A 22,456-nucleotide genomic window follows, 5' to 3' on the forward strand; every position below is an offset into this window, starting at 1 on the left:
TGAAAATCAACAGCAGTCAGTCAAAACTGAAGTAAAACATTTCTACAAAGGATAAACTACATGCTATATTGGATAAAATTCTTTCAGCAGGGCTGTCTGAGATAGAACTGATCCTATGTGTAGTTTTAGATGCTCCATAATTCATGAGAGACTAGAGGTCTTGTCCATTTAGTCTTTGTGAGCTGTCAGTCAGCTGCTAATGAGGAGTAATGGCAATCCAGTGCTTAGAGTATCTTAAGTAAGTAGGCCACGCCCACTCCTCTCTGCAGCCAATCAGAAGTCAGCAGAATAATGGTATCTCACAGCTGCGCAGCTGTATGACTCATCACTATGATATTTATCAACAGAGACACGTTGGCAAATGTGAACTGAAATATCAAGTCTACATATTTCTCACAGCCAGACAGAAATGCAGTTTGTAGTTTGATGATAAGACATATTTTTTATGATATTTGATTATATTTTATGTTTCAACCCTCTTACTGAGTTTTACAGCTGTGCTTTTAAAGAAATAGTTCACCCAAAAATAAAAATTAGCTGAAAATGTACTCACTCAGGCCATCCAAGATATGAGTTTTCTTCATCAAATTTGGAGAAACTGCTCACTTGCTCACCAATGGATCCTCTGCAGTGAATGGGTGCCGTCAGAATGAGAGTCTGATAAAAACATCACAAACATCCACACCACTTTAGTCTAACAATTAACATCCTATGAAGCAAAAAAGCTGTGTGTTTGCATTTGCAACTGAAAAGTACTGTGTGCGAATATGAAAAAATATTTAGGAGCACCAGTGCGACTGACCCGATCATCATATTTGTGTTTGCGCTGAGGGGAGCTTCAAAGATTTCTACTATACGTGTTTTTGCAACATTGAGTAATGCATCACAGACATATCTCATAAATGCTTTTATAAACAAAGTATAGAAAGAGATTGTACAGTGTAGAGAGCTTTGTTGATTATAATGGAACATTGTGAGATTGTGATTAACTAAGACGAGTGACAGCTTTAATGATTTTTAAGGGAATTTGTAAATGATATACTGATTTAGTACAACAGTTAAATAAACAAGAAATTAACATTAAGTGACTTACATTGTCTGACCATTACACTATTGCCTGATTTTGCTCTATTTCGGCATCAAAAATAGTCTGAAACAAGTTACAACTGAGCCGATGCACATCTTCATTAGGGCTGTAGCTATCGATTACTTTAATAATCAAGTATTCAACCAATTATTCAATCGATTAATCGAGTAATCGGATAAGAAGTCATTTTTCTTTATTAAAGAGCAATACTAAATATACAAGAGAAAATAAGATAGGTCTCTTAAAATAAACAACTAATTTGTTTCCTTTTTATAAAAATTCAAATTTTGATTGCTGAAATGGCATACATTAATAACCATGAAAACTAAACCCATTTAATGCATTTATTTGCCAAATTACATTCTAAACACAAATACAAATATATCAATAAAATAAATAAATAAAAACACAAAAATCAATTTCACATTACTTTGGAAAAAGGTAAACATTACAATCTAAAATAAATGCATAAATCAAGAAATTGAGGCATTTAGCTGTAGGCTTATTTACACACTATTCACTGTTAAGTAAGTGAGTCATCACGACTGAACTGAATCATTTAACGGGTGATTCATTCAAGAACGAAACACCGTCATGTTGCTCAAAGATACAAAACAGTGCCGTGGCTGTGTTTATAATGGTTATTATACTAACTGATATTTATCAACATAAATATCTGTTAGTCTTAGATTTTTTGTATTCGAGTTACCCGAGGAATCATTTCAGCCCTAATCTTCATTCAAACACAGTGATGTGTTTTTAAACAAATCTACTGAGTCAATGATTTAATTTCCCATTCATAAAGACAGTCACTTGCTTTATTCCTGAATGAATCAGCCGTTTGAACAATCAAGTGAATGTTCAGTGATAAAACCAGTGACGTGCTGCCACCTACTGCCAGTTTTAGTTTTATTTTAAAAAGTATCTTTTCACAAAATGTTATATTTAAAACATTAATCTCAACATTAATTTATGAATTTGATTGCACTCATGCCACCACTGAGCCTCATTAAACTTCTGTAATACAAATTAATTTTGTTAATACTGATTTAATTTGATTGGTAAGGGGCCATTCACACAGAACGCATCTTTGCATCTAAAAACGTGCTCAGCAATGGTTTTAAAAAAAGTGCAGCGTAGAAAGTGAGGGTCTCAAGACGCGCTTTTGAGATGTGATGCAATAACAACAATATTCAGACACAGACAGAGATATTTCTGGGATATTTTTATAAGGAAGTTGTGATAATTGCTTGAAGAAAGGTTATATAATTCAGGGTATCTGAACACAGCCAGTATGAGCGCCTTCTCCTCCAACATATGGCGCAACTGTGCTCGCAGTGACCCGAGTTCGATTCCAGTCTCGAGGTCCTTTGTCAATCCCGCTCCCCTCTCTCTGCCCAGTACTTTGCTGTCATTTCTCTACTATCCTGACCCCCCCCAAATTAAAAATAAAACAGTTGTCATGCCAACTTGCTACTGTAAAGAGAATCTTGCAATGCTTGCCCCGCCTCCGAGTTCTTCTGATTGGTCCACTGCTTTGGAACTGACACTGATGACAAGCGTTGCTGTGTGTAAATAATACTTTTAACTCGACACTTGGTCTTAAAATGTGAGAGGTGCTGCAAAAGACGCAAGACACGAGTGTAATGGTCATGCATGTCCGTCAAGCACACGTTTACATAGAAAAACAATGGAAAAGTAGCGCACTGGAATGGAATTCTTATTCTACTTCTTCTTATTCTGTTGTTTTAATTAGATTTTTTTTTTTTTAAATATATTGATTTTATATATATATATATATATATATATATAAATTATTGATTAAGGTGCTCCTAATTTTTTTTTAAGTTAAGAGCACAAGTGCTCCAAAAAAGAAAAGTAAGCGCAGATCCCTGTTGATTCAGACCAGAAGACTTTTTCAAGAAAAAAGAAAAAGCAATATTATTGAATAAGGACTTGTATCTCAGTCCAAAGTAGCAGCTTAGAGATAAAAAAAACGCATTCTGATTTATTTTTTTCTTACAAACACACAATTTTCAATATATTTTCCATTTATTTTTCATTCTAAATATTGATTGAAAATCTGAGGCGGTGCCCAGTGTCTTTTGTAAGGTTAAAATTCTGTGGCGAGATTGTGAAGTTGCAGCACCTGTCTGTGCAACAGACCAGACAGAAAGAGAGAAAGCTAGAAGGAATATGAGCAGAATTTTAACAATGTTCTCATCATTTATTTAGTGCTTGAGGGGATGAGGCAGAGATATGGGCATGTGTACATCTGTCTGTCTTTTTGCCTCTCTTGGACTACATTTACATGGAAATACATATTCTGAATATTCATGCTGATATATATGCATGTCACAAACAATCAAACAGGTTTGGAATGACATGATGGTGGATAAACAATACAATTAGTCACTAATTTGTCTGATGCGTGTTTTGTTGAACTTTCAGCTTCTGTTTAGCCAGACAGTAAAAAAATAATTGGCCCAAAATCCCATTTTCTATCCCCTTTCGACCACTGCTTCTCCTTCACAGAACCCCCAGCACGACGAGGACACCAGATCCCCTGTTTATTTTAGACACTTTATTCCCCCTTTTTTGTCATTTGCTCCTCTCGCTACAATATTAAAATAGCAAACGGTTTGTTTAAAATTGAATAATATTTCACAATATTACTGTTATTTGTCATCAGATAAATTCTGCTGCTTTGGTGAGCTTAATAGACTTCTTCCAACAACATAAAAAAATTCAAATAATGTAAAACTTTTGACTGGTAGTGTATTATTACTCATATTTAGAGCAATCAATTCTTTGAACTCTAATGACCTGTATTATTAACTTCACGGTACTGTTTTCATAAGATGATTTTACGTGTTAAAAGAGACTAGTACAGCTGTGACAGAGTGACTGCTGAGTGTAATGTAATATCTGTTGGCTGATTATCATGACTGCAAATCTGTTGGGTCAATAGTAAATGACTGTGATTTCTCTTGGGTTTTGTCAAGCCGTGTCCAGACATCTTCCTCTATCTCTATCCCTCATCTCTCTCTCGCTCTTTCCTCAGAGGAATACCTTTTTAATGAGGCTCATTAGTGAAGACGACAACAACAGCATGTTTTGAGCAACTGTGTGCAAACACTGTAAATGAAAAGTCTGACATTTTTTCCTGCAGTGATGAAGCCCACTGAAAGCAAAATGCTAAATCGACTACTATAACAGGCCGATAAAACAGCACTCTGCACTCTGACTTTGAAGTTAGCATCTCTGCAATTCAGTTGTCTGTGGATTTTAGATGTAGTACTGTTTCCCTCTAGTTTAAAAACATCAAATCTGAAAACACATCAAAGCCTCACCAAAACACAGAGCCTATTTTTACATTAAAACCCTGTGAGCTTTTTGGCTTTTAGTCTAGGCGAGTTAGCCGAACAGTCAACTCTATCAAATCTACTCTGATGAACCAGAACCTATGATTTCAAGATGAATGACGGCATTCAGGCTTCCAGTTGTTGAGCTGGAAGTTTTTATCCTGTTTAAAGTAGGGCTGTCTGTTGATTTGCCATGTTATTGATTTATTTACATGTATTTAATGCACTCTCCTGCATAGGTCATCTTACATTTCATAGTTGATTGATGGCAAACATAACGAAGGGCAACAACTCTCTGCGTGATGGAGCCTACAGAATGCAGTTAGCCTATATGTCCATAAAACTCAAAAGATTATGACAAAAATGCCCTGTTTTTGTGTCAAATTTATGTCATATGATATAGTTAAATAATCGCATGAGCCATTTTTGTCCCGAAGAGCACTATAGTGCATATGTGACACTGATTTTATGCAACTAAGATATAAGAAATTAATATTGTGTTAAATTTTAGACACAGTATTGTCTGTCTGAATGAATGACTTACTTGTTAATACATTTACAGTCATCTACTGGCAGCTTTTGTTTAAAATGTAACTTAATATTAATAATAATAATCATATTAATATTTCCATATTACTAAAAAAAACATTAAAGGGATGTCACCCCAAAAATAAAATTATTATTATTTTTTTTATTTAGTGACTGCAATTTTGCCAAAAAAATAAATAAATAAAAATAAAAATAAAAACAGACACATGGAATTAATTTGTGTTGCAGCAAAAGACGATCATATTTGTTAAATATGAATTGACTAAAGCGACAATTTTGAAAAGAGAGGCATTTTAATAACCCATTAAAGTGAAATTATTGAACCTAAACATAGAAGCCTGATAAAAAATTGTCATATAAAAAAAAGTCAAATGAACTTTTGTAAACCTTAATTGTCAAATGAGATTTATTATGATGATGTTTTAGTGCCATGTTAAAAGTTGAACAGACAGCAAGTTGAAATTACAAGAATAAAGTCAAAATGTTTCAAAAATAAAGTCAAACAGTTTACGAGCTATTAAAGTGATAATATTTTGAGAATATAGCCTGCTCATGCAAATGGCCCTGATTGGAAGCACCGGGAGAAGTTGCCAGGCCACTGGAATTTATTTAAATATATGTGGAATTATTAGAAGTAATCATACCATGTGTTATACTCACAGGGATAGTATGCTTGGAAATAGTATTTCTTGTGTTCGACTGCATTCATTAGACCTATCTTTAGTGCGTCAGCCACCCAGTAATAGCAATAAACTTTGTGCTTTTGGTACTTTTAATATAAAACAAAGTCTCAGCTTTCAAAATCTGGCAGTTTTATAGCAGAATACAAACAATTAGTCTTGCAATAATGTGTGTTTTCACGCTCTTTAATATGGTGTGACAGATGGCTGTATTCATGCGAATCAATCACCTTTTCGATTACAATAAGACATTCGTTTAATTAAATTATACTGTTTACTTTGTGAAAATTCTACCACCTACTCCGCAAAAACGTCTGCGAAGTCCAGTCTTTCATTCATCACACGGTATTTCATTAAAAACTCCAATAAAACGTTGTACAGGTTGAAGTGTACTCTAACTGGTTAACATAATTTATATTGTTGTCTTCTCTGAGGTATATAACGTTACGTAACTACTCACAAGTTGTTTTATTAACTGTAAAATACAGTAAATGCTCATATACATAGCTCAGCTTTTTATCACTACATACAAATTATAAATGTGTTTTTTCTCTTTCAAGTTTATAGCACAATGTAAACGTGAAGGAACATCAGAAGGTACAAATAAATTGCTACAAATTCATTCTTGTCATTTTGACTTTATTCTTGAAATATTTTGATTTTATTCTCAAAACATTTCGACTTTATTCTCAAAACACTTTAACTTTATTCTTGTAATTTTGACTTTATTCTCGCAACATTTCAACTTTACTCCGATAATTTCGACTTTATTCTTGAAATGCAGGGTCAAAAAACACTTTAATTTTACCTCATTTCTAAATGATTCGTAAACAACTCGTGTGAAGCAGTTCGAAGAATCAGTCTCTCTAAACCCCTCCTTTACATGAGCCCTCACTGCTGTGATTGGTCAGATGGAGCAGTCCTTTATGACTGGTCTACTGCGTACAGCGTGTGTCAAAAACAAAACGCCCATCGCCATAACTGAATGACAGCCCTGGAGACTTGTCAGTACATAGAAGAGATGGCATCGGTTTTACCTTACCAATTCGAGCCGGAGTCTGACGATGAAACGGCTGAAGTGACTGATCGACATGTTAGCACAGACTACCGTGGAAAGTGCTCGCAATTTGCTTATGTAAGCAAACATCTTTTAAGAGCAAGCGTTTGGTGAATCCCGCACTGTACTCCCTGAGATTAGAAAAGCAGTCGTCAGTAAAATGACGGAACACAACACAAGATTAGAATTGTACTGCTGAGGTGTCGTTGAAAAAATGAATGTTAACTACTGACTCTTTGTAGATTCATCTTTTCGAAGTGCATATAAAACAAATTTACTCTCACAGAGTAGGATACAGCGTCTTCTCCACATGACGTAAACCACATGGAAATTTGACTGTGTTTGTGGGCGGGCAAGTTGTTCGCGACGTTTGGGCGGACATTATGCAAATGTTTTACTTTGTGACGTGCAGCCGTAACAGAATAAGATTCGAATTCCTAATGACTCGTTCAGGCGATTGTGAGCCGATTCTTCTTTTTTTTTTGATAGACAATAACTTTATTTATCGTGCACTGTCGGCTTCACAACTTTGCAGATTATTTTATGTTTATGCTCACATACAGCTACATGACACACTGCATGAAAGGTCATATTTGAAAAGGCATAATAGGAGCACTTTAACATGGCACTAAAATGCCGTCATAGTTTTTGCATCTGAAGTCTTAGCATCCCACACTATACAGTTTATTTATAAAGCATATTTTGTCCAATCAAATACTTTCTAGAATAGGTACTTTGATGTGCCCTGGTTAAGGTTAAGTTGCATGTACAAAATGCGATAGCAATGAATACATTAGCATCATGCAGAAAAAAAAATGTAAAAGTATTGCTGTATTTAAAAAAAAAAAAAAAAAAATCTCTTTTTTCTCTGATTTGAAAACACATCTTAAAAACAAACATCAAACAAAAACTTGCACACACCAAAAATGTCAATAAAACAGAAAAAAATGTATCAGCAATTTCTTGAGGTCTTTTTTGTATTTGTTTAGTTTGTTTGATATTGTATTTTATATGGAAGGCCTGTTTCATGGCTCACTTTTGAGTAATGCATGAGTGAGCATAAGGCTTGAAATATGTTTCAAGTACTGTAAAAGAGATCTGTAAACTGCTTACATCATCAGGACTCTGATTCTTTGAATAATGATTGTGTGTGTCACGCATGTGTAACGTGCATCAAGCCTAAACAAAAAAAACAATGAAGAAAGTCACTCCATTACTGAACAGTATATGGTTTTCCACATTTGTTAAAGGGATAGTTCACCCAAAAAATGAAAATTACTCCATTATTAACTCATCCTCAAGCTATCCCAAGCATGTATGACTTTCTTCTTTCAGATGAATACAATTGGAGTTATTTTAAAAAATGTCCTGGCTGTTCCAAGCTTTATAATGACAGTGAATAGTGGTCAACATTTGGCTCATATGTAAATTGCACAAGCTTATTTCAGATCGAAAGATAAAAAAGGCCCACATACACTGGCTCATAAACCCTCCCCTCAAAAGAAATCAGCACAGAGCGGGTCGAAAGTGGGCAGAGGACATGAATTAAAACAGCAGGTGTGAACGGGAATGTGCCTCCTTCGTCTTCTTGTTATCCGATCGACCGTAACGCATCCTAATACCAGGCGTAAACAGGGCCAAGGATGCACTGGGCAAAAGTGTATGTTTGTCAAACAGGGAACGAATGGATGGCAAGATGTTCGATGAGAATGAGAAAGAAAGAGATGGGCTCAATGTCAGCAGAGGTTAATTGGCTGTGAGATGAGGCTTTGATGGCTAATGGTGAGAACGCTGCTTAACTAGCTGAAGGTGGAGCATAGTCACACAAAGTGGGGGCTGGGAAAACAATATCGACAACCAATAGATAAAAGAAAGGACTGAGATGCAAGGTGGTTATAAATGACTGGCCAAAGGATGGGAGAAAAACAGCCCTGCCAGAAAACCCATTTACTGGTTTCCAGCTGGTCATTAACTGGTCAGACAGCTACCATGTTCCAGCAAACAGCTTGATCATCTTAAGTATGACTAAAACACAGCCACCATGATGAATTTAGACAGAAAGGAAGCTCTTTGTATCTTCAAGCAAAGGATCAATAATTATCCCACATGTACTTTTGTGTCAAGCCGAATGTGTTTGTTACGCTTTAGATGTTTTATGAGCCGTTCAACTTCTAGTATGGGTGTTATTTCAGATCGCCGGTGAGAGGCTGTGGTGTCACTGTCATGAGAACATGTCCTCAGTGAAAAGGGCACACACTGATTTGTCCTGCTGCACTAGAACACAGACTGTCCTAAAGAGGCCCCTTGAGAAAAGAAACATCTACTAAATTGTATTGAATGTCCACTTGCACTTTTAGAATTCAAACCATAAAACTATACTCGAAGATATAATAATGACAAAATAACAGGCTACTTAAGAAAAATTATAGAGTGTTCACTTTCATCACTTTGCAAAAATGTCAAATTAAACATTATACTTTATATTTTAAATCACTTTGATGTGTCTTTAAAGATGTAGACTTATATTGATGTGTTAACTAACATACTATAAAGCACATAGAAAGTAATTAGGGGTTCAAGCACGTAATGGTTACGTTCATGCAGACTAAGGGTGCTTTCACACCTGCCTCATTTAGTTCGGCTGAATCACACTAGAGTTCGTTTTCCCTCTTGGTGCGGTTCGTTTGGGCAGGTGTGAATGTAACAATCGCACTCCAATGTGCACCAAAAGCGGACCAAAGAAGCGTACCAAGACTTCCTTAAAGAGGTGGTCTCGGTACGCTTTCAAACGAACACTGGAGCGGTTTGGTTGTAGTGAGAAAGCAATCCGATCCAATGGACCAACGAACCAGGCTTTATCACACTGTATAATGGGTAATTACAGTTCCATGAACAGCAGCAGCTTTGTTGTTTTGCTAATACCGCTTAAAATGAACCCGTGTCTGTCTGTGGCATTCAAAATCAAAGAGCGCCTTTTCATTTTATAATGCCATCTTATTGCTCTGTTTGTAGTAGGTGTGCTTTAAAAAAAGTTTTCCTGATGATGGACTCCTGCTCAAAATTATAAATTAATATAACGATACCTAAAAAAAAATAAATAAATGCAACAATAAGCCCACAAAGCTGTTGTTGTTCCATCCTGACAGATGACAGTTGAGCGGAATCCTGGAAAAAAACGTGGAACTTTGACCAATGAGAGGACAGTTTACTCACGCGTGACTTGTATTAACACATTTAGAAACTTTGCTGTGTGAAAGTGAACCGAACCATGAATAAAAAGCAAAATTGTAATAATTTTAACCCCTGTTTCGGAACAAAGCAATCGATCTACAGATGTGAAAGCACCCTAAACCATAAGTCGTAGAGACTTAAAACTCAGAGGTGTGGTAGTACTCACACCACCTACACTGTGTCCAAGGCTTGCCCCAATCGGCCTGACGAGGACACTACAGTGATCAAAAGTACAAAATCAGACAATCGATCGTGAGCCTGGCAAAATTTTCAGGTATTTCGCATTTTTGGAAAACCATACTTTTGCAAACTAGTCCTAGGTTTTTTGCCTGATTTGAACCAAACCAGTGCAGAAAAATTCTCTGGAGAGTGAATATCGATAATTATCAAAAAAAAAGTTGAGCTTACAACTCACTGTTGCAAAGGGGCAGCAAAATGTTTGAAAGGGGCAGGGCCACTTTTACTAAAATGCCTATAACTCCTGAACAGAATCAGATATCTTCGCCAAACTCAGCACTCTTATGTAAGAGTTCATTCTGAGGTCACAGGAAAAACATTGCGGAGCTTAACCACTAGGTGGCGCTATTAGAGGGAAAACAAAACATAAAAATGGCTATACCTACTCAACCATTTGTCCTATCAACATGAAAATCACTGTGCACGGTCTTGGTCCAACGTGCCACAAGTGTCTATATGGACATTTCACATATTGTATCAGTCGTATGTTTATTTGTTTTCAATTGTCATCTGCGTTTTATTCAGCTACAGCGATAACAGGATTAGAGATTCCTGAAGCGTCGTCAGTACTACTACTTCCTCTATAAAGCGTGTGTGAAGTTTCTGTGCAAGGGCGCCCTCCGGCTTCCGAATCAGAAAAAGCTTTATTGGTCAAGTGTGTTTCACACATAAGGAATTCGTCTTAATATTAGGAGCTTCCAGTACAGAAAGAACAAACAATTTAATTTTCCAGTGAATTAAACAGTCATTACATTACGTGTGTACTCAGTAATGCTCACGACACCCTATTTTGGGAAAAAAATAAGAAAGATAATACTTTTCTCTAAAGAAAGAGGATTTCCCTGAATTATCGTCATTGATACCATTATCGCAATAAATACCAGAAATTATTGTGATAAATAATTTTTAAAGATTAAAAAAGATTTTAAGCCCATATCGCCCATCCCTATCTGACATTTTTGTCAAAATTGAGTTATTCACATATTCTTATTCTGTGATAACTTATTTACATTATGTGATGTTTCTTTTGAAAGCTGTGTACATTTGGGGGCTTTTTGTTTAGAAATCAAAAATGGGTCTGTCTACAGAAGTCTATGGAATGCAAAAAACTTTGAAGCTCAATATCTCAAAAGTGCTCAGAATGCATGATAAAACCGTATAATTCCAAGGCGGTGATTTGCATACCTCAAAAAAACATGGGCACCATTGGCCGATAAATTTTGAGCACCCTAGACACGGTTAACGGAGACCGATCGGAACGAAACTCAGTGGGTCTGTTTGACTCATGGCCCCCAGAGGTCTTAGAGAAATGTGAAGGAAATATGGCACTAGGTGGCGATATCACATTTTTCAAGGGCATAAATGATTGTACGTTTTTCTGAATTTGCCAAAATTCTTTTTTAAAATAGAATTTAACTTCCAGAACAAAAATTTTCAGATAATTTAATTGATGTAGACATCATTAATGACTATAATGGGTTCTACTGTATTTTGTCATGCCATCAGTACATCTGCAGCGATGTAGGACGATTTTGAAGTTGGTGGAAGAAAACGAGATGAGAGTTTTTTGACATACCCTAAATGTATTGACCATATTGATCCAGAAAAAAAACAGAATTCACGCAGACCTAGAAGAGATGACTGTTTAAGGTTAAAAATTATATAAATTGTCAATTTGTTTCAAAAATGACTGATCGTTTTGCTAGATAAGACCCTTCTTCCTTGGCTAGGATTGTTTAGAGCCATTTGAAGCTGCATTTTGGAAGTTCAAACTTGGGGGCACCATTAAAGTCCACTATATGGAGATAATTCCTGAATATTTTTTCCTCAAAAAACAATTTCTTATCGACTGAAGAAATAAAGACACAAACATCTTGGATGACAATGAGGTGAGTAAATTATCTGTAAATTTTAGTTCCAGAAGTGAACTTCTCCTTTAAAGGGGTCATCGGATGCCCGTTTTCCACAAGTTGATATGATTCTTTAGGGTCTTAATGAAAAGTCTATAATATACTTTGGTTAAAAATTATCAATGGTTATGTAAAACAACGCCCTTTTTACCTTGTCAAAATGAGCTCTGCAAAAATCAACCCATTCTGAGGGGTTGTTCCTTTAAATGTAAATGAGCTCTGCTCGCCCCGCCCCTTTCTTCTTCTCTGTGGAGTGACAAGCCTGTTTACTTTAGCCACATTTAGCTGTGAAACTTGCTAACTAGCATGTTATTAGGAAAGGTGATTGCAGAGATTCATAAAAAAAAACCTTATAATCACTTCTGCTGTAGGTCAAGCTGGATCACGAATGATTTACGTAAACATAGATGCATTTATGTAGATTGGGAGGTGCATTCCCTTCACAAACAAACTTAATCCACTGCATCTTCAGCAGCTCAGATGTCGGGAGTAAATGACAACCACTGTTCATTATTACATCCAGCAATGCTCCGGCATCGAAACAATGGAGGTTCATCATTGCGAATGTGTAATTACAAATATATTTAAAAATACAGCAAACAAGGTTCAATAGAAATGACATCAAAATATAATTTAGTTTATCATGTATGTTTGTCAGTAGTACAATTTCTTAAAAAAAAAAAAAGTGAAGTGAAGTGTACTTCTTTTTCACAAGGGACAGTCCAACACAATAATAAGTGAAAGCTGCTTTATGTGAGAAGCGGTTGTGACTGTATGTTGCCTTAAGCAGAAAACTGTGACATTTCTTGTTATGTTACTTTCATAGATAATGACAACTAGCCTGGAGGAATCATGATATTTCATAGAAAGGTACATGACACATTCAGGTACAGATATAAAGTGAGATGCTTCTAGGGATGAGCGGTTATGCATCAGTTGCAGCAAAACTCATATTTGCTGAATTCTGAATTTCATTAATGCCTTGATGTCATTTTTTTCATTTGCATTTGCAGTTTTGAGTGCAAAAGATAGAATGTGAAATTAAAATATATATGCAAATCAGTATGCGTCTGTGTGTATGTGTGTGCGTTTAAGGTGATATTAACAAAAGATATCTGCATGAAACAGAACATGCTTTTTTTAAACAACCAACTATTTTATACTTTACTTTGGCAATACTGTGTGTAAAACAAATACCCAACAAAATACATTGGAAATAAATTAATGTGACATAGAATAAATAGATATATGTGTGTGTATGTGTGTGTGTTCAAGGTGCCAAAGCTGAATAAAATGAAAACAAAGGAAAGGTAATAAATCTAAAAGAGAAAGACAGAAATGAATACCAGCTACTGAGAAAGATGAAAACAGGTTGCCTATGTGCAGTTCTATTTGTGATTAATTCTTTCTTCTTTGCAAATGTTTTGAATGCTGCCGTTTCATTTCACCCTAGACTCGTGCTCTTAAATAAATACAAATCGGAGAGAAAAAACACATACAGCATACTCTTTTCAACAGCTTCTTATTAGATATGCAGAGCGCTTCTCACAAACGCTGCAGTTTTTTCCCCTGTTGTAATCTAGTTTTGCTGTCGTCTCTCGAGAGCCCAGACTCGATCAATATTCTAATGACAAATCTGCCTCAAGTAATTTTTCTACATAAGCAGCACAAACCACTCTTACGGGTACAGAAATCTCACTCTCTTATTTTCCTCTTAACACCCCTCCTCTCCTCTTCATCCCTTGATAAGCGGTTTCATGGAGATTAGGGCTAGCATTTACACGTCTGCGTGTTGATTTAATCCAAATCAATATGGAAGCAGTGGCTGTGGATACTTTCCTGATCATTGCTGATAAACAGCACCTCCGGGTGTTCTGGACAAAATTGTTCTAAGATTGCATATGGAGTTTTACTTTTAATAAAAAACTCTAAAAAGATTTGATTTGGGCTTGGATGTGGCTGCTGACATAAAAATCTCCTGCTCTCAAATTAAATGCAGTCCTTAAAATGCAATCATAAAAATCCATGTGAGAGTTTTTCAGTCCCCCTTATGCCCTTGTATTGTTGATGAAATTAAATCAGCTGAGACCACATCTGAATATAAATGAGTCGAGCTGCAGTTAGACTCATTGAATTTAGCACTCATAATGGTTCTAACCCTAGTTTTTCAACTAGACAAAGAGTCAATATTTGAAAGTGATCTGAATCCAGTATGAATCCAAAGTAAATGTGAATAAGAGCAATCTGGAGTAGACAATAATAAGTATTTGTAGTAATTAAAAGTGTTTTAAAACCTGATGCAAATGATGCATGAAACCTTTAGGAGCTTCAACTGTTACCTTTTAAACCTCATGGACTGTATTGGATTTACAAGTTATCTGAATGCAGAATCAATGTGAATAAGACAAATCTGATTCAGTTAGACTAGAGGTAAGTGTAAAGTTACATTTAAGGCTTAAAAATTTTATACAAATGCTCACCTTTTATGTGTGAACCCTTCAGGGCTCAAACTAGACAAAGAATCAAACTCCGAACCAGTGGACCTGTTGAATTTCCAAGTGACCTGAATCTAGAGCGAATGTAAATTGAAGTAGATTACAGATTAGCATTTTAGTTTAAAAAGTTACATAGAGTTCACATATTAACCTTTGAAGGATCAAACTAGGCATGATCTGAGTGGATCTACAGGATATGCAAGTGATCTGAATCCAGAGTAAATGTGAATGGGAGTAATCTGAAGCAGATTACAGATCAGTATTTTTTTTTTTCTATAAACCTTTTAAGGATCAAACTAGACATAATTTGAATCAGCTGATATGTAAGTAGGGTGTGCAATAATGACAACATTTTGTCAATAATGATAATTTCACTATAGTTTGAGCATGTTATTGTGCTTTTTTTTTTTTTTGGCAAGACCCCTAAAGCTTTTGATATTCTTTATATTCTGTGAAGTGGTTAGTTTGCAGGAGTAACAGAAATGTACTTTTCCAATACGTTCAAAGTGATTTTTACCATTTATGGGCATTTTTACCTTTATAAGGCCATTTTTCTAACCTAATTAAATGTATACATCAACTTTTGGGTCAAATTATTCAATGCAATCAATAAATTTAAATAGTAAGACACTATAGGGCTGTCAACAATCAAAATTTGTGCAATGCAGAGGTGGCACAGAATTCGCATCTGAAGTCAGATGCATTTACACAGACAGGACATGAATGTAGTTAACCTCCATTTACAAATGCATAATTAATCATTTGATGTTTAAAAATAACATTTCTATAGCAATATTTGAAATTATTTTGGGGGGGGGAACGGTAAAATATACTTTAAAATATAAACCTAAAATTGCCAGTAGGTAGTAGGTAGTAGAGTCATTGAGTCATTTATTCAACTGATTTGTTCAAACGGCTGATTGATGCAGTTACTCAGAGATGCAAAACATCTTTCGTGGCTTTGTTTGAAATTTTTCATTGTGGAAATACAGCAAAAACAAGAACTATTGCGTCATGTAAGTCACTTAATATTAACTTCTTGTTCATTGGGCTGTTCATCAAATCAATATCACATTTCAATTGTACTGATAATTGGAGAAATAACTGTACTCTTCTTGTGATATTAACTATATCTGATGATAAAATTATAAAAGAAGTATAAAAGTCATATGGAGGCATATTTTCCCACTTATCTTGAATTTTGGGGGAGTTCTGAATGTATTTTAATAGACTAAATCACTAGCGTGAACTGTAAATGTGCTTGCACAGTTGTCTGAACCTTCATCTCAAAGTTTATGCATGCACTCTCTGGGTGTTTTATTTGTTTTTTGCGATATACTCGATAATGTCTTACAAGTGTTTTGGTATTCACATGCTTATTGTTTTTGTTTGCACTGCAACAACAACAACAACACCACCAAAAAAACAGAGAAGAAAGGTCAAACTTGATAAAATTTCACACAGAACTCAAAAATGGACTGGACAAAATTATTGGCACCTTGTCAAAATTGTAAGAAATAGTTGCTTTTCAAGCATGTGATGCTCCTGTAATTTGTATTTGGACACACCTGTGGCGAGTAACAGGTGTGGGCAATATAGTAATCACACTTGCAACCAGTTCAAATGGAGAAAAGTTGACTCAACCTTTATGTTGTGTGTCACACTGAGCATGGAGAAAAGAAAGAAGTGTAAAGAGTTGTCTGTGGATTTGAGAGAAAAAATGTGGAAAAACATGGACAATCTCAAGGCTACAAGTCCATCTCCAGAGATCTTAATGTTCCTGTGTCCACTGTGTGCAATATCATCAAGAGGTTTACAGCCCATGGCAGTGTAGCTAACCTCCCTGGAAGTGGACAGAAGAGCAAAATTAAGGACAAATTACAACAAAGGATCGTCAGAATGGTGGATAAAGAACCCTGATTAACTTCCAAACAAATTCAAGCTGATCTGCAGACACAGGGTACAACAGTGTCAGCTCGCACTATCCGTCGCCATCTAAATGAAAAGATGCGCTATGGTAGGAGACCCAGGAGGACACTCCCACCCACTGCTGACACAAAGGCATAAAAAAGCAAGACTGGAATTTATGTGACAAAACCACAATCCTTCTGGAAGAACGTACTGTGGACAGATGAGACAAAATTAGAGCTTTTTGGTAAAGGACATCATGGCACTGTTTACAGAAAAAGAAATGAGGCCTTCAAAGAAAAGAACACAGTCCCTACAGTCAAACATGGTGGAGGTTCAAAGATGTTTTGGGGTTGCTTTGCTGCTTCTGGCACTGGATGCCTTGACTGTGTGAACGATATCATGAAATCTGATGATTACCAAAGAATTTTGGGGCGCAACGTAGTGGCCAGTGTCAGAAAGCTGCATCTCCACCAGAGGTCATGGGTCTTCCAGTAGGACAATGACCCAAAAAACACTTCAAAAGCACTCAGAAATGGTTACAAACAAAGCACTGGAGAGATCTGAAATGGCCAGCAATAAGTCCAGATCTGAATCCCACAGAACACCTGTGAAGAGATCTCAGAACAGCAGTTGGGAGAAGACATCCTTCAAATCTGAATGACCTGGGGCAGTTTGCAAAAGAAGAGTGGTCCAAAATTCCAGTAGAGAGGTGTAAGAAACTCATTCATGGTTACAGGAAGCAACTGATTTCAGGGGGTGCTACCAAATATTAAGTTAAGGGTGCCAATAATTTTGTCCAGTTTTTTGGGTTCTGTGTGGATTTGTTTTAGATTTGCCTTTTCTTCTCTGTTTTTTTTTTTTTGTGTGTGTGTTGTTCTAATGCAAAAACAATAAAAATAAACACGTGAGTACCAAAACATTTGCAACTGCAACAATTTTCTAAAAGAGAAGGGTTGCATTTTCTGACAGAATTGCAAGGGTGCCAATATTTTTGGCCATGACTGTATATTGCACAAATAAATATGTAAGTGATCTGAATTCCGAGTGAATGTGAATGGGAGTAATCCGGAGTAGTCTACAAACCTGTATTTGTAGTAAATAAAAGAATTTTAATGATATACCATGCAGAGCAACAAGCTTCCTACAACAACAGATTGTATAATTAAGTTTTCATTCAGGCAGATATTCAGCCACCAGAGGCTCAGCTCCACTCAGTTCAAAGGAAGTGTCTGTGTTGGTCCTAAAGGGAAACATTACAGTTGCAATCACAAACGAGATCAATCTAAATAGGAAAATAATCTCACATCCTCTCCACTGCGCACATGCTCAGACACACTGCTACCTCCACTCCGATGTGGAAGTAACACACCTTGCATGCAAATACACATGCATTACAGCCAGACAGAGAAGTATGTGCCTTGCGGCTGTGTCAGATCAATACATCATTAGCTCGGTCCTCTTTCTGCAGTCCCCGTTCTTCCCTGCTTGCATCAGCACTTTTAGACCATCTACAGCCTCCACACCCAACTGCACCCATTTTCATCAAAGCTACACATTCTTTTTCATCTCTTGTCTAATTGATTCATATCAAGCCACTGTGTTAAAACAACACACAGATGAAAATGTAAAGATGGAAGGATCAAAGAGGTGATCAGGGGAGTTTAATGGAGATCAGCAAGACATGAAGAAAAACGAGCGATGTCTGTGCGACAAGGGATAGTGAGAGAGGTACAGCGTGGACCAGAGAGCAGGGGGAGGTGCGGAGAGTCAAATTAACATGTAATCGTGCTGTAGGTGCTCGAGGCTTCAGTGCCGTGTTGACTGATGGTGCCGCACTCTGCAGAGAAACGGTCATTGTCTGCACCTACTGTGTAAACAATACATGCATAAAACATCTGTATACTTCACATTAGACAATGCACACTAGGTTTTGTTTCAATAAACACATCATCACTTTGTTCCAAAACCTAAATGATGGGCAGTGGGTAAAATCACTCTTGTTCCATTCTGAGCTAACCTTTTGTTGAACTCTTCTTTCTGGACTGGGTGTTACAAGCCAGCGTTTGCAGAAGTGGTTATAAATCTGGTGATGAAACAGTCTGCGTTAAGCCCCTACATTGTGTATATGCTGGATTGGTTTGAAGAGGAAAAGGATTACATCCTCATCCTGGAGTATCCGCAACACTGCAAGAGCGTGCACAGATTTCTCTATGAAAAGAATCATGTAGTATGATGTTGCAAGCAATGCTTAGAGCCAAGACTGGGATGTCTTCCACTGTATCATCAAATATGCTGGTCAATATAAAGATGATGAAACTCAAATGAATTAACTTTAGTGACAGTAGCATCATCACATCCCCTAACTACAAACATAAACAACTAGATGTGTTGGCTCTTTATGTTACTGTTTAACATAGGAGGGAAATCTTAGTGTATGAAAATAAGCAAATTTACTTAATGGAGAAGTCCACTTCCAAAACAAAGATTCACATTTAATGGACTCACCCCCTTGTTATCCATGATGTTCATGTCTTTCTTTCTTCAGTCGTAAAGCAATTATATTTTTTGAGGAAAACATTTCTGCATTTTTCTCCATTTAATGGACTGATATGGTGCCCTGAGTTTGAACTTTCAAAATTAGGTTTAAATGCGGCTTCAAATGATCCCAAATGCAGTTATAAACGATCCCAGCTGAGGAAGAAGGGTCTTATCTAGCGAAATGACCGGTTATTTTCATTTAAAAAATACAATTTAAATACTTTTTAATCTCAAATGCTTGTCTTTCCTTTCTCTCCCTGAACTCTGTGTATTCTGCCTCAAGACAGTTAGTGTATGTTTTGAAAAACTCCAATCGTATTTTCTCCCTCAACTTCAAAAATCATTTCAAAATCATCCTACATCGCTGCAGAAGTACCAACCCAGTCTATGCAAAGTGAACATGCAAAGAAGATCAAACACCCTTAACAAAAAAGGTAAAACAGCGATATAGGGCGATTTTGAAGTTGAGGGAGAAGATGAGATGGGAGTTTTTTGACATACACTAACTGTCATGAACCAGAACAAAAACAGTCCAGGCAGAGTAAGACAAGACGAGCGTTTGACATTAAAAAGTATATAAATTGTGTTATTTTTCTTAAAATAACAGATCGTTACACTAGATAAGACCCTTCTATCTCAGCTGGGATCGTTTACAACTGCATTTGGGATCGTTTGAAGCCGCATTCAAACTGCATTTTGGAAGTTCAAACTCGGGGCACCATATGAGTCCATTATATGAAGGAAAATGCAGAAATGTTTCCTTCGAGATCCTCATGAATATATTCAAATTATTGGTTGGGTGGGTGGAAGGAAAATAAATAAAACATTTAATAAATCATTCAATTTTACACTGAGTAACTTTCCAGTTACTATAAACCTTTCATTTGACTGACACACAAAGTTCACAAAATGAAGTCAAAATATCTAAATGAGGTCACAAAATAGAAAATATAGAAAAAAAGGAGGATTAAATTTACAGTTGTGACCCTGGACCACAAAACCAGTCTTAAGTCGCTGGGGTATATTTGTAGCAATAGCCAAAAATACATTGTATGGTTAAAAATTATTGATTTTTCTTTTATGCCAAAAATCATTAGGAAATGATATAAAGGTCATGGTCTATGAAGATATTTTGTAAAATTCCTACTGTAAACATATCAAAACTTAAAGGAACACTCCTTTTTTTTTTTTTAAATAAGCTAATTTTCCAACTCCACTAGAGTATAACAGTTGAGTTTTGCGGTTTTTGAATCCGTTCAGCCGATCTCCGGGTCTGGTGGTAGCACTTTTAGCATAGCTTAGCATAGATCATTGAATCCGATTAGACCGTTAGCATCTCGCTCAAAAATGACCAAAGAGTTTCGATATTTTTCCTATTTAAAACTTGACTCTTCTGTAGTTACACCGTGTACAAAGACTGACGGAAAATGAAAAGATGTGATTTTCTAGGCTGATATGGCTAGGAACTATACTCTCATTCTGGTGTAATAATCAAGGAACTTTGCTGCTGTACCATGGGTGCAGCAGGCGCAATGATATTACACAGCACCTGAAAATAGGCAAACTTCCGTCAACATAACCAACATGACCACCTGCTTGCACAGGGAGACTATTTTCAGGTGCTGCGTAATATCATTGCGCCTTTCAAATACCTTTGATTAACTGATCATCAGCAAGTCTGAGCACCTCTATAAAAGCATAAGCTTTGGCAGTTTGCTGGTCTGGAGACTTCAGGTGTGTGTTAACACAATGCCAAGGAGGAAAGACATCAGCAATCCTCTTAGAGAAGCAATTGTTGCTGCCATCAATCTGAGAAGAGTAATTCACCCCAAGATCAGACCATGTAAAGCTCAGAGAAATGGCAGACAACCCAAGAACTACACCTCAGACTCTACAGGCCTCAGTTAACATGTGTTTGGTGAAAGCCTAAAGAGCGTATCAGCACAAACACCTCATACCAAACGACAAGTATGCTGGAGGAGAGCTGATTATTTTGGGTTTGTTTTGTAGCTACAGGACCTGGGCACCTCACAGTCATTGAGTTGGCCATGAACTCCTCTGTATATCAAAGTGTTGTAGAGTCAAATGCGAGGGCATCTGTCCGACATGTAAAGTTGGGCCAATACTGGGTCTTGCAACAGGACAATGATCCCGAGCAAACCAGCAAATCTACAACAGAATGGCTGAAAAGAAAAGAATCAAGGTGTTGCAGTCGCTCAGTCCATGTCCAGAGCTCATTCTGACTCAAATGCTGTGGTGAGAGCTGTGCATAAGCAAATACCCACAAACCTCAATAAACTGGAGCAACGTTGAAAAGAAGAGTGGTCCAAATTCCTCCAGAACGATGTGAGAGACTGATAAAGTCACACAGAAAATGAATGCTTCAAGTTATTGCTACTAAAAGTCGATCTACAGGCAACTGACTCATAGGGTGTCCTAACTTTGTTACACATGGCCTTTCCCTCTTGGCTTTATTTTCTTAAATAAATAATGACGCTGTGTGATATGTCACGTGAAGATGTTTATCTGAGGATTTATTTTCCAAATTTTAAGACCTGCCAAGGACCAGATAATTTTTTATTATGTCCTGATACAGAAAACCGTGAAATTCAATAGAGTGTCCGAACTTTTCACATGACTGTGTTACACATATATTACATTATATTATTATTATTTTTAAAATCAGTTTATTAGAGATTCTTTTGATCATTCAAATTTAATCAAACCATTCAAATGAAATCAAGAAAATTAATGGAAAACACAGAATTGGGTAAAAAATAAAACTTATTTAATACGACCTTAAAAATGTCATGTTGATGCTGAATTTTGTACGTTGTATGATTAATTATACATGCTTTTTTATTATTATTTATTTTTATTTAACCATTAAAACAAAGTCTAGAAAAAAATGGAATCCAGAAATATTACAACGAAATAAACTGAATTTGGGAATGAATAAATGAATGAATGAATAGGAATTTGGGAAAAAATAAAAACAATTTCAAAGTCATTTTTACAAACCTTAGCTACTCTCCAAGACTCACCAGTGCTGCAATGTGACTGCATAGTTTTGCTTTCCTGGCGCAGGCTCACACCTCTGTCTGCATCTGTTCTGATCAGTGAGTGGCTAAGAGGAGCAGCACGTTGTGTTCTGTGTCAGGGAACAAATAAGAAAGTCATTTAGTATCTAACTAACTAACTAAATAATCATTTACATGTAAATATAGCTGAAATGATAGTACAGCCATTACCTTTAACTTATTTGTATGATGATGTTGTCAGACGGTGCTGTGGTTGTAAATCTGGACATATTAGCAGCACCTTGGAAAAGTCTTGGAAGTGACTGCAGTGGTCTGAGCTTAGATTTCGGCAACACACAAGAACTATGGGATTATT

General features: G+C 36.3%; 1 protein-coding gene across 3 annotated transcripts in view; it reads right to left on the reverse strand.

Annotated features, from left to right (window-relative positions):
• LOC127154558 (PDZ domain-containing protein 4) overlaps positions 1-22,187 on the reverse strand; it is a 67,201-nt gene extending 45,014 nt beyond the window's left edge. Inside the window, exons 1-2 of one of the 3 annotated variants that reach the window (XM_051096169.1) lie at positions 22,105-22,187; positions 554-657 (exon numbers count right to left, since the gene is read on the reverse strand). The gene's annotated coding sequence lies outside the window, so the exon portion shown is untranslated. Of the gene's footprint in view, positions 1-553; positions 829-22,104 lie in introns of those variants that run through there. The other 2 variants (XM_051096171.1, XM_051096172.1) reach the window with 2 other exon arrangements.
• Positions 22,188-22,456: the final 269 nt, after the last annotated feature.

The sequence above is a fragment of the Labeo rohita genome, chromosome 23 (genome assembly GCF_022985175.1).
Source record: "Labeo rohita strain BAU-BD-2019 chromosome 23, IGBB_LRoh.1.0, whole genome shotgun sequence".
NCBI classification, from domain to species: Eukaryota; Metazoa; Chordata; class Actinopteri; order Cypriniformes; family Cyprinidae; genus Labeo; species Labeo rohita.